Source organism: Ctenopharyngodon idella, chromosome 5, assembly GCF_019924925.1.
Source record: "Ctenopharyngodon idella isolate HZGC_01 chromosome 5, HZGC01, whole genome shotgun sequence".
Lineage (NCBI taxonomy): Eukaryota > Metazoa > Chordata > Actinopteri > Cypriniformes > Xenocyprididae > Ctenopharyngodon > Ctenopharyngodon idella.
In genome coordinates this window covers 10,801,527-10,812,801 of record NC_067224.1, presented here as the reverse complement: position 1 = coordinate 10,812,801, position 11,275 = coordinate 10,801,527, and the positions used below count along the sequence as shown (strand labels likewise).

The 11,275-nt window shown below is 44.0% G+C and overlaps 1 long non-coding RNA gene across 1 annotated transcript; it reads left to right on the top strand.

The window, feature by feature from the left end:
* The first annotated feature begins 428 nt into the window (after positions 1–428).
* LOC127512695 (uncharacterized) lies at positions 429–2,470 on the top strand. The gene is made up of 5 exons (XR_007930243.1): positions 429–521; positions 625–682; positions 934–1,024; positions 1,346–1,379; positions 2,094–2,470. It is a non-coding gene; the product is annotated as an uncharacterized LOC127512695 (long non-coding RNA).
* The last annotated feature ends 8,805 nt before the right edge of the window (positions 2,471–11,275 follow it).

Below are 11,275 nucleotides of genomic sequence, written 5' to 3'. Positions count from 1 at the left end.
GAGTATTTATTTTATATTATCTTTGCAGTTAAAAAGAATCTGAAAGCACTGAATAAAAAATATTGAGACTGACTTAATATCTATATCAAAAGCTTGGTATAAAAAACTGCCTATGAGGACGCTTTCAAATAAAATAACGTGGTTGAATGTTTGTAAAAACAACAATAAATAATTAAGTTATAAAAGTTTAAGTTATACAATTATTAAGTTATAAAAGTGCCACAATTGTCCCACACATACTGGGGTGGTATTTTGCTCCTATGATCGGGTCATAAAACTACAAAATGAGTTTTAAATTCATGATTTAATATTAATGAGATTTTTTATGTGATGTTTTAATTCTAGATGTTTGTTATGTGAATGCTGCATGACTGTGACGTGTTTTAATGCGTGTGAGCGCGTTGATCATTCGAACCGCTTTCAAACACTGGAGCGGCGCAGAGTTGTCATGGAAACGGAGAAACAACAACTGACAAGCAGCAAAAACAGCAGTCTCTCGCTGTTGTTTTCACTTCTTTCAGGTGAGTTTAGTCGCTAAAATCACACGAATAATACACACAACTGTTCTTGTCACTTCTCTAACATGTAATTGACACACTTATGTTGAATATTTACTTTATACAGTTTAGTGTCTTCGGAAAACTCCTTTAGCATCTCCGTTAGCATCCCGTTTTCAGAAGAGGTAGGCTAACTCTATCATTTGATTTGTTTATGATAGTTTAGGCTTTTAATCACATCTTTTTGTGTAGATGAGAGGTTTTGATAGTTTTGTAGAGGTTTTGCTGTCAATGGGTGATTAGAAGCTGGCTGATTTATAAACGTAAATGTAGCCTACTATTAATCGGTGACGTAACTTAAATAAAGCACAAGTTTTCAAAAGCGTTTTGAGCTCTCATGGTAATTAATATTGTAAATATTGTTCTGTGATTTCAGCAGTGAAAAAATAACCCCTCTACAACAGAGGGGAAGCTCCGAAGATTTCAGCATTTCTGAAGGAACCTGCTGACAGAAGAAGGAAACACAGGTGAGCTGAGGAAACTCACCAAATAACTCCATATCCATTTTTTTCCACAATATTTTTCACCTATACCATGCATCTGTTATTATCTTCTTTTTTATTTTCTCAAATTTACATTTTCTATTTATTTAATTTGTTTTAAGAAGGCTTTGACATCCAAATGTAAATGACACTGTATGAGCAATATTTAATAAGTAAACCTAAAAACATAAATTCTGTTATTTTCTGTATATTCTTCTTTTTCTGCCTTTAGCTTCTTTTCTTTTAATAAACCTGGCATTGTATAATAATATTGTTGGCTCTGTGACAAATTGTTTATGTTCCTAGATACTTCCCTGCTGATGCCTTGCACCACAGCAGAGTAAGTAAACTCTCTTAAACATACACTAATGTTCAAAAGTGTGGGGTCGATAAGATTTTTAATGTTTTTAACAGAAGTCTCTTCTGCACATAAAGGCTGCATTCATTGGATCAACATACAGTAAAAACAGTAACATTCTGAAATATTACAATTTAAAATACTTTTTATTGTGAATATATAGTAAAGTGTAATTTATTCCTGTGATCAAAGCTGAATTTTCAGCATCATTACTCCCGTCTTCAGTGTCACATGATCCTTCAGAAATCATTCTAATATGATGATTTGATGGTCAAGAAACATTTCTGATTATTATCAATGTTGAAAACAGATGTGCTGCTTCACTTTTTTTTTCAGGATTCTTTGATGAATAGAAAGTTTAAAAAGAACATTTTTTTGAAACAGAAATAATTACTCAAACTTTTGGTCAATTTAATGCATCCTTGCTGAATAAAAATATGAATTTCTTAAAAAAAAAAAAATTCTTATTAACTCCATTAGAGTACACTACAGTTTATAGGTTTGGGATCAACAAATCCTATGGAAAAAATAAAAATAAAAATGGGTTTAAACAGTTTCCACAACAATATTAATCAGCACAACTGTTTTCAGCATTGATAATAATCAGAAATGTTTCTTGAGCAGCAAATCATCATATCAAAGTCCATTAAAGGAGGTAGTTAGCTAATCTTTCTCCTGTTGCTGTTTCTATCTCAGGATGCCCAGCAAGGTTACTAGAGATTACGGCAGCTCAAGTTTGGATCCAGCCTCACTTGTGAAGGCTTCAGATGATGGAAACTATAGATGGACATACAAAACTAACAGATATTATCCTTATATTGTAATCATTAGTTCCGGTTTCACAGACAGGGCTTAGATTAAGTCAGGATTAGGTCTTAGTTAAATTAGGACATTTAAGTAGCTTTTTTAAACATGCTTTAGAAAAAATTAAAAACATTACTGTTGTGCATCTTGACATAAAACAATGACACTGACATATTTTAAGATATACTATCAGTTAAAGGGTTAGTTCACTCCAAAATTACATTTGTCATTAATTACTCACTCTCATGTCGTTCCACACCCGTAAGACCTTCGTTCACCTCCAGAACACAAATTAAGATATTTCTGATGAAATCCGAGGGTATCTGATCCACACATAGGCAGCAACGTCACTGCACCTTTTGACATCCAGAAAGGTAGTTGAAAACATGGTTAAAATAGTCAACGTGATTACAGTGGTTCAAAAATATTCTCATTGCTTCATAACATGAAGATCGAACCACTGTAGTCACGTTGACTATTTTAACCATGTTTTTAATTACCTTTCTGGACGTCAAAAGGTGCAATGACGTTGCTGCCTATGTGTGGATCAGATACCCTTGGATTTCATCAAAAATATAATTTGTGTTCCGAAGATTAACAAAGGTCTTACAGGTGTGGAATGACGAGAGGGTGAGTAATTAATGACAGAAATTTCATTTCTGGGTGAACTAACCCTTTAAGCCTTGTCTGTGAAACCGGGCAAGTGTCTTAAAGGGAAAGTTTGCATGACAGTTTTGCTGACAAATAAACAGGGATATCTCTTTGGAAGCTTGTTTCCATCACTAAATAAAAAAAAGGTAATTGTAGGGCTGCATGATTTATTGCACAATATGGAGAATGCAATTAATAACATGTTTTTACTCCAAACTCACTTCATAACAACAGTTGAGCATCCTTCTGTGAGATGATGTGTCTTCTTACACAGAATAAGGTAGTCGTGTGTTTATTAGTCATATTTAATCAATCAAAACGTTTCAATCTTCTGTTTATTCAGCTACAGCGATATGACGCTGTTATCCTCTTCTGCTGCAGGGCATATGTTGAGTTTCTGCGCAAGAGCGCCCTCTGGCTTTCAGATGGAGAGGTATTTACTACTGATCACAGACCCATACAGCTCTGACAAGATGCGCAAAAAAATAATCGCAGTCTTTGCCAAATCGCGTGGGATTTAATCGTGATAGAAAGTCGCAATTACCTAGGCCTGCACGATTTATCACGCAGTTCTGACTTTATAACTCACAATTCTGACTTTATATTATGCAATTCTGACTTTATAACTCGCAATTGTGATATTTAAATCTCGCAATTCTGAGAAAAAGTTAGAATTGAGATAAAAATTTGCAATTACATTTTTTTATTTCATGGCGGAAACAAGCTTCCATACATCTCAGTACATGTAACTCAGAGAAAGATTAAACATTCTTCATTTACATATGACCAACATTGTAACAATACAAAGTGTGTTGAAAATCTGCAAACTTGCCCTTTAAAAATGTTGAAGATAACATCCTTTTGTCTGTTTAACTGAACACGACTTTAAACACATGATTTTAAATTGACTTTATATTAGAGCTTGTAATGACGGGTCGGCAGAATGAGGATCCATTTGCAGCTTTATTAAGATAAACACCAAAGCAGACAGGGGCAAAGGCAGAGACATAAACAGGGGCAGGCAATGGTCGAGGCAGGCGGCAGACAAACATAGTAGAGTCACAGGCAAGGATCAGGGCAGGCGGCAAACAAACACAGTCCAATAAACAGTCCAACGGCAACAGAAATACAATCCACAAGAAAACGCTCAGTAGTGATCACCGGGGCAAATCAAGACTTCGCAGAGTGTGTGTGTGTGTGTGTGTGCGTCTTAAATAGCGTGAGTGTAATGAGGTGCAGGTGTGTGCGCAATCAGTCCCAGGAATGAGGGCCTATGGGAAACGTAGTCCGAATGTAAACCAGTCAATATTCAGGTGACGGCTCCCTCCGGTGGTGCGGAGGAGGCGCGAGAGCCACATTCGTGACAGAGCCCCAACCCCCCCCCCCCCCCCCCCCCCCCCCCCCCCCCGCGAGCGGCTCCAGACGCGAGGAAGCGGGCGCCGGGGTCTACCGCGTGGTCGAGGGGCCGGTCTCTCCGGATGCATCCGATGAAATTCCACTATGAGTGACGGGTCCAGGATATCATCCGAATTGACCCAGGATCGCTCCTCCGGGCCGTACCCCTCCCAGTCGACTAGGTACTGTAGTCTCCTACCCCGGCGCCTGGAATCGAGCAGTTCTCGAACCTGATAGGCCTCCTCGCCTTCGATCGTCAAGGGTGGGGGGTTGCGGGCCTCGGCTCCCTCCGCCTCTCCTCTCGGACCACCAGAGGGTTTCAGCAACGACATGGAAAGTGGGAGAAACACGGTAATTAGCAGGTAGCTTCAAACGAAATGACACAGGAGTGATTTGCTTAATAATTTGAAAAGGCCCTACAAACCTGGGACTGAGCTTTTTGCATGGAAGTCTTAGACGCAGGTCCCTGGTCGACAGCCAGACCCACTGCCCCACGGTGTAATCGGGATTGGGACGACGACGTCGATTGGCCTGTAGCTCCTGTCGTCTTACAGCTCATTGGAGGTGATGGTGGGCCAGGTCCCAGGTCTCCTCGCTGCGTTGCATCCACTCGGTTACGGCGGGTAGGTTGGATGGTTCCCCGGACCAGGGGAAGAGTGGAGGCTGGAAACCCAGGACGCATTGGAAGGGCGTGATGCCAGTGGCAGGTTTTTGTAGCGAGTTCTGGGCGTATTCGGCCCACAGCAGATAGCGGCTCCACTCTGACTGGTTCTGCTGACAGTACGTGCGAAGGAACCTGGTGAGTTCTTGGTTCAGGCGTTCAGTTTGTCCATTGGACTCGGGGTGGTACCCGGAGGTGAGGCTGATATTGACATTTAAGTGTTTGAAGAAAGCGGTCCATACCCGGGATGTAAACTGTGGGCCCCTGTCAGATACAATGTCCTCTGGAAGACCATAGAATCGGAACACGTAGTTGCATAAGATTTCGGCGGTTTCCAATGCGGTGGGTAGCTTGGGGAGTGGTATGAGACGGCATGCTTTGGAGAACCGGTCAATTACAGTGAGGATGGTGGTGTGACCACGGGACTCAGGGAGGTCAGTGACAAAGTCCATGGCAATATGGGACCACGGACGTTGGGGAATGGGCATTGGTTGCAACAGGCCCGCTGGGGCTTGATGAGATGCTTTAGAGGTTTGGCAAGCTGAGCACTGGTTGATGAATTGGGTGGTGTCTAGTACCATGGAGTCCCACCAGAACCGGTTCTGCAGTAGGTGTAGTGTGGCTGTGATACCAGGGTGGCCAGAGCTGGGGAGATCGTGAACGTGGTGTAACACTTTGTCGCGGAGGTGTGCAGGTACGAAGGTGCGATCCGGTGGGCAGTTTGGTGGTGGTGCTGTATGTTCATTCACTTGGGTGATTTCGGTCATGACGTCCCACTGAACCGGAGCGAGTAGCAGTTTGACTGGGATTATGTTTTCTTCGTTCTCTGATCGTTCCCTCTCCTCCGTCTGACGAGATAGGGCGTCTGCCTTGACGTTCTTTGACCCGGGTCTGTAGGTTACCGTGAATTGAAACCGGGTGAAGAACATGGCCCACCTAGCTTGTCGGGGGTTTAGACGTTTAGCAGACCGGAGGTATTCCAGGTTCTTGTGGTCGGTTAGTATGGTGAACGGGTGTTGTGCTCCCTCCAGCCAGTGGCGCCACTCCTCCAACGCCGCCTTCATCGCCAAGAGCTCCCGATTGCCTACATCGTAATTGCGCTCTGCCGCTGACAATTTCCTGGAGTAGAATGCACAAGAGAACATCTTCGCGGGATTACCTTGACGCTGTGAGAGTATGGCCCCAAGGCCTGTGTTGGAGGCGTCGACCTCGACTATGAAGGGGAGTTCTGGGTCTGGGTGGCGCAGAATGGGTGCTGTGGTGAATCGTTCCTTTAGTTCTTGAAAGGCGTGCACCGCCTCGTGGGACCAGGAAAGACGTGTGGACTGTCGTTTGGTCATGGACGTTAACGGAGCAGCGATGCCACTGAAGTTCCGTATGAACCGCCTGTAGAAGTTGGCGAACCCCAGAAACCGCTGTAGTTCCTTTAATGTGCGTGGTTTAGGCCACTCAAGCACCGCACTCACCTTGTTGTCGTCCATCGCCACTCCCTCTTGACTGATGACGTATCCCAGGAATGAGGTGGAGGTGCGGTGGAATTCACATTTTTCGGCTTTGGCATACAGTTTGTGTAGAATGAGCCGCTGCAGTACGGACCGGACATGTTGGACGTGTTCTTCGAGAGTCTTGGAGTAGATGAGTATGTCGTCAATGTAGACGATGACCCAACGATTGAGCATGTCCCGGAAGACGTCATTGATGAAAGACTGAAAGACGGAGGGACTGTTGGCCAGGCCGAAGGGCATAACGAGGGTCTCATAATGGCCGGTGGTGGTGGAGAAGGCCGTCTTCCATTCATCCCCCTCACGGATGCGAATCAGATTGTACGCACACCGGAGATCCAGCTTGGTAAAGTACCTGGCCTGTCTCAACTACTCCAGGGCTGTGGGGACCAATGGCAAAGGGTAGCGGAACTTCACTGTGATATAGTTCAGACCTCGATAGTCGATGCAGGGCCGAAGACTGCCGTCCTTTTTCTTAACAAAGAAGAAGCCGGATGCCGCCGGGGAGGTAGAAGGTCGAATAAATCCTTTGGCCAGCTCCTCCTCGATGAATGCTTTCATGGCGGCAGACTCAGGCTGTGACAGGGGAAATATTCTGCCCTTGGGGGGTGTCGTACCAGGTAGGAGGTCTATGGCACAGTCACTGGAGCGGTGAGGTGGTAGTTCGGTGGACCTGCTTTTGCTGAACGCGATTGCTAGATCAGCATACTCAGCAGGTATGTCGGGCTCAGTGGTGTCGGACTCGTGAATAGTGACGGTCTGCACAGGTAAGGGAGTGATCCGTTTCAGGCAGCGATTGTGACAAGCGGCGTCCCACTGTACGATCTGGCCCTCCTTCCAGGAGATTAGCGGGTTGTGGGTTCTGAGCCACGGGAGACCAAGGATGACTGGGTTGCTGGGTGAGTGGATGACGTAGAATTGGATGAGCTCGTGGTGAAGGGCTCCCACCTGTAGGGTCAGTTCGGCAGTGACGTGCGCCACTCTTCCACCACCGACGGGTCTCCCATCTAGCGCCTCCACTGTCAATGGAGAGTTACAGTCTGTTAATGTGATGTTGTGTTCATTGATGAATGTATCAGACATGAAGTTACCCGCAGCACCAGAGTCCAAAAGTGCGTGCGTGGTTATGCGTAGATCATTCAGAGTTATTTGTATGGGAATTTTGAGGCAGTTAGAGGAATAAGCGGTGGGAGGTGGAGAACTCACCGCTTTAGGGTTAGACGGAGTGGGTCGAATGGGGCAGTTGATCTTGATGTGACCAGCTTGCCCGCAGTAGAGGCACAGATGAAGTTGTCGTCTCCTCTCGCGTTCCTCTGGGCGAAGCGGGGTGAATCCGAGCTGCATGGGTTCCGAGGGAGGCGTGGTCTGAGTGGACAGCTGAACAGGGCGTCGAGAGCGGAGAAGATTGTCAATGTGTATAGCGAGGTCGATGAATTCGTTGAGCGATCTTCCCTCGTCGCGGCATGCGAGCTCGGCTTGCAGTTTCAGAGACAGCCCCTTTCGAAACAGCAGTTTCAGCGTGTCCTCCACCCAGTTTGTCTGTGCGGCGAGGGTTCGGAAATTTAAAGCATAATCCGCGGCCGTGGTTTTACCTTGGCTCAGCGACAGCAGTAGGTCCCCAGCGCTCTTGCCTCCCTCAGGATGTTCGAACACTTCCTTGAAGCTTCGTAGGAAGGCCGAGAAGGTGGGAAACACAGAACCATCCTCTCGCCACACCGCCGTGGCCCAATCCAGCGCTCGACCGGTCAACAGGGAGCATACAAAGGAGATTCGACTGGTTTCAGTGGGATAGAGAGATGGCTGCTGGTTGACAAAGAGAGCATTGGAGAAGAAATCCCTTACATTTAGCGGGGTTGCCGTCGAACTTCTCCGGGAGTGCGAGGCGTGGATTCACGGCGGGAGCGGCAGTGAAGGCTTGACTGACGGAGGCCGCAGGCGGTGGCGTGGCAACCTCGGTGGCGTTGAATCGAAGGCTCTGCAGAGTTTTCACCAGCTCCTCGGTAAGGGAAGTCAATCGATTCAATTGATGTTGGTGAACCGCGAGCTGGTTGGCTTGGGCAGACAGCTCGGAGGAAATTTGCATGATCGCTGCTGGATCGCTGTTTGGCGAAGTCTTCTGTAATGACGGGTCGGCAGAATGAGGATCCATTTGCTTTATTAAGATAAACACCAAAGCAGACAGGGGCAAAGGCAGAGACATAAACAGGGGCAGGCAATGGTCGAGGCAGGCGGCAGACAAACACAGTAGAGTCACAGGCAAGGATCAGGGCAGGCGGCAAACAAACACAGTCCAAATAACAGGCAAGGATCAGGGCAGGCGGCAAACAAACACAGTCCAACGGCAACAGAAATACAATCCACAAGAAAACGCTCAGTAGTGATCACCGGGGCAAATCAAGACTTCACAAAGAGTGTGTGTGTGTGTGTGTGTGTGTCTTAAATAGCGTGAGTGTAATGAGGTGCAGGTGTGTGCGCAATCAGTCCCAGGAATGAGGGCCTATGGGAAACGTAGTCCGAATGTAAACCAGTCAATATTCAGGTGACGGCTCCCTCCGGTGGTGCGGAGGAGGAGGCGCGAGAGCCACATTCGTGACAGAGCTATTGTCATATGGACATTACTGGAACTTTTTTTCTTGAAGATGCACCTCAGTGAGTCACAGTCACCCCAGATAGCAACATTGTGTCAGCCCAGATCCGGCCCACATCTGACACATGTTTGTTTCAGTTGAGGTTACCATGATGGTGATTGATGTTTCCATTAGTTGACCTCTTAACTTTAAAATTATATATATATATTTTTATATATATTTGTTTTCTCCGGCTGCTGTGGTGTTTCCGTCAAAGACATTAGCAGTAGCAAAAAAAACTGAGTGTGCTTAAGTGATGATAGTTAGCTATTGATGATTTTAATATCATCATGAAATAGCCTGCTTCACCGATGTCATTTGAACATAATTGTTACTGCAACATGAGATCCAGCTGTATTGCAGAAATCAGATGATTAAATATGAAAAAAAGAACACAAAAAAAGCAAACTGCAATGACAAACACAGATATCAGTAATCAGCATATGAGTCTCAACAAATATTTAGACAATCAGATCAGCTGCATAATTTATCCATGCTCTGATGCATTCTGGGAGATTTGTACAATGGTACCCAGCATGCATTGCGGCTACATGACACTTTTGATTGTCACCATTGTTGAGACTCATGTGCTGATTCTTGATGTCTTTGTGTGTCATCTTAAAGTACTTTTTTTTTTTTTTTTTAATTTTCTAATTTCTGCAATACAGCTGGATCTCATGTCACAGAAACACAGGGTTTGTAATATTAATGGCTCAAAACAATTTTTACAGTCAAACAACATCAGTGATTCAGACCATTTCACAATGGTTATAAAACCATTAATAGCTAATGGCCAACACCTGATCTCACTTCAATTTTTGTTGTTACTGTGCTTACCAAACACATTATCACAACAGCCAGCATGAACAAATACATAATAAAAGTTAAGAGGCCAACTAATGGAAACATTAATCACCATCATGGTAACCTCAAATGAAACAAACATGAGAGTTAAACTTCTGTTAATTCTTAATAAGAACTTCTGTAGACGTGTAACAGAAATAAAGTCAGTCTGGTTAGTAATAAGTGAAGCTGGTAATGCTGTTTGTGGAGTTGTTTAATCAGATCTTCAGAGATTTAATGTCTTTTATCTTCAGTTGATTTCATCTAAGGCTGTGACTGAAGTCAGTTGTAGTTCTTGTGTTTCTGCTCGTCTTTTTTTTTTCTTCTTTCCTTCAGTGATTCTGCTTGATAACAGGCTTGTTAATGCTGAGATGACTCTATAAATAACATATGAAGATTTTGTGGATCAGATAAGGTCCAGTTCTGGTTTATTTCTTTTCTCTTGGCTCACATGTGGCATTTCTATGGCCTGATTGTGGCCCAGATCTGGCAAACAGGAGCGGTCCGCCCAAGTGCCATCATTCCTGCCAAATGTGGGCCAGATCATCATTCCGCATGTGCCAGATGTGGGCCGGATCTGGGCCGACACAAAGTTGCTATCTGGGACCTCTGGCTGATTAAAGGATATTTTGCAATTGTATAATCTTGAACATGCATTTTCTGTAAAGCTGCTTTGAAACTAATATATATTGTAAAAAGCACTATATGGTTTTACTATGGTAAAACTGTAGCAACTATGTTTTTTTTTTCTTCAAACCATGGTTCTACTATTGTAATATTGCAGTAATACTAGAGTAAAATTATGGTTATCATGATTAGTAACCATGGGTTTTGAAACCATGTGTTTTGTAGTTATGGTTTTACAACAACAATAATAGATAAACCATAACTGTAGTAAAACCATGGTTCATTTTGTTGTTTTTACTGCAAATGCTGTGGTAAAACCAAGCTTAATTTAGAAATAAACGTGAATTTAATGCTCCTAATTTACTTGACTAATAGTCACATTGGATAAAAACATCTGATAAATGAATAAATGTAGGTATTTATTTGATCGGTTCATTGAAAATGTATTTAAAAATAAATTTGCAACTGCTACTGAGAGTGGTGTACATTGATTCATTATAGTGTGGAAGGACAGTGGTTAATATAAGAAACTGATTATAAACCGTGGACCGACCGCGGGCCGCCAGAAAACCTTTATTATAAACCAGCGGCTCGATAGCGGACCACCGTCAGAAAAGTGGCGGCTGCTGCCAGTGGTCCGCTGGAATAACGATGAGCAAAACGCCACCGGTAGGCCACCAGTGGCCCGCTGGTCTGATGTTAGCTGGGTTGTGTTGACTGTTGTAACCGAAGTTAACGAACATGACACGCAGTTTGAATGCTGAATTG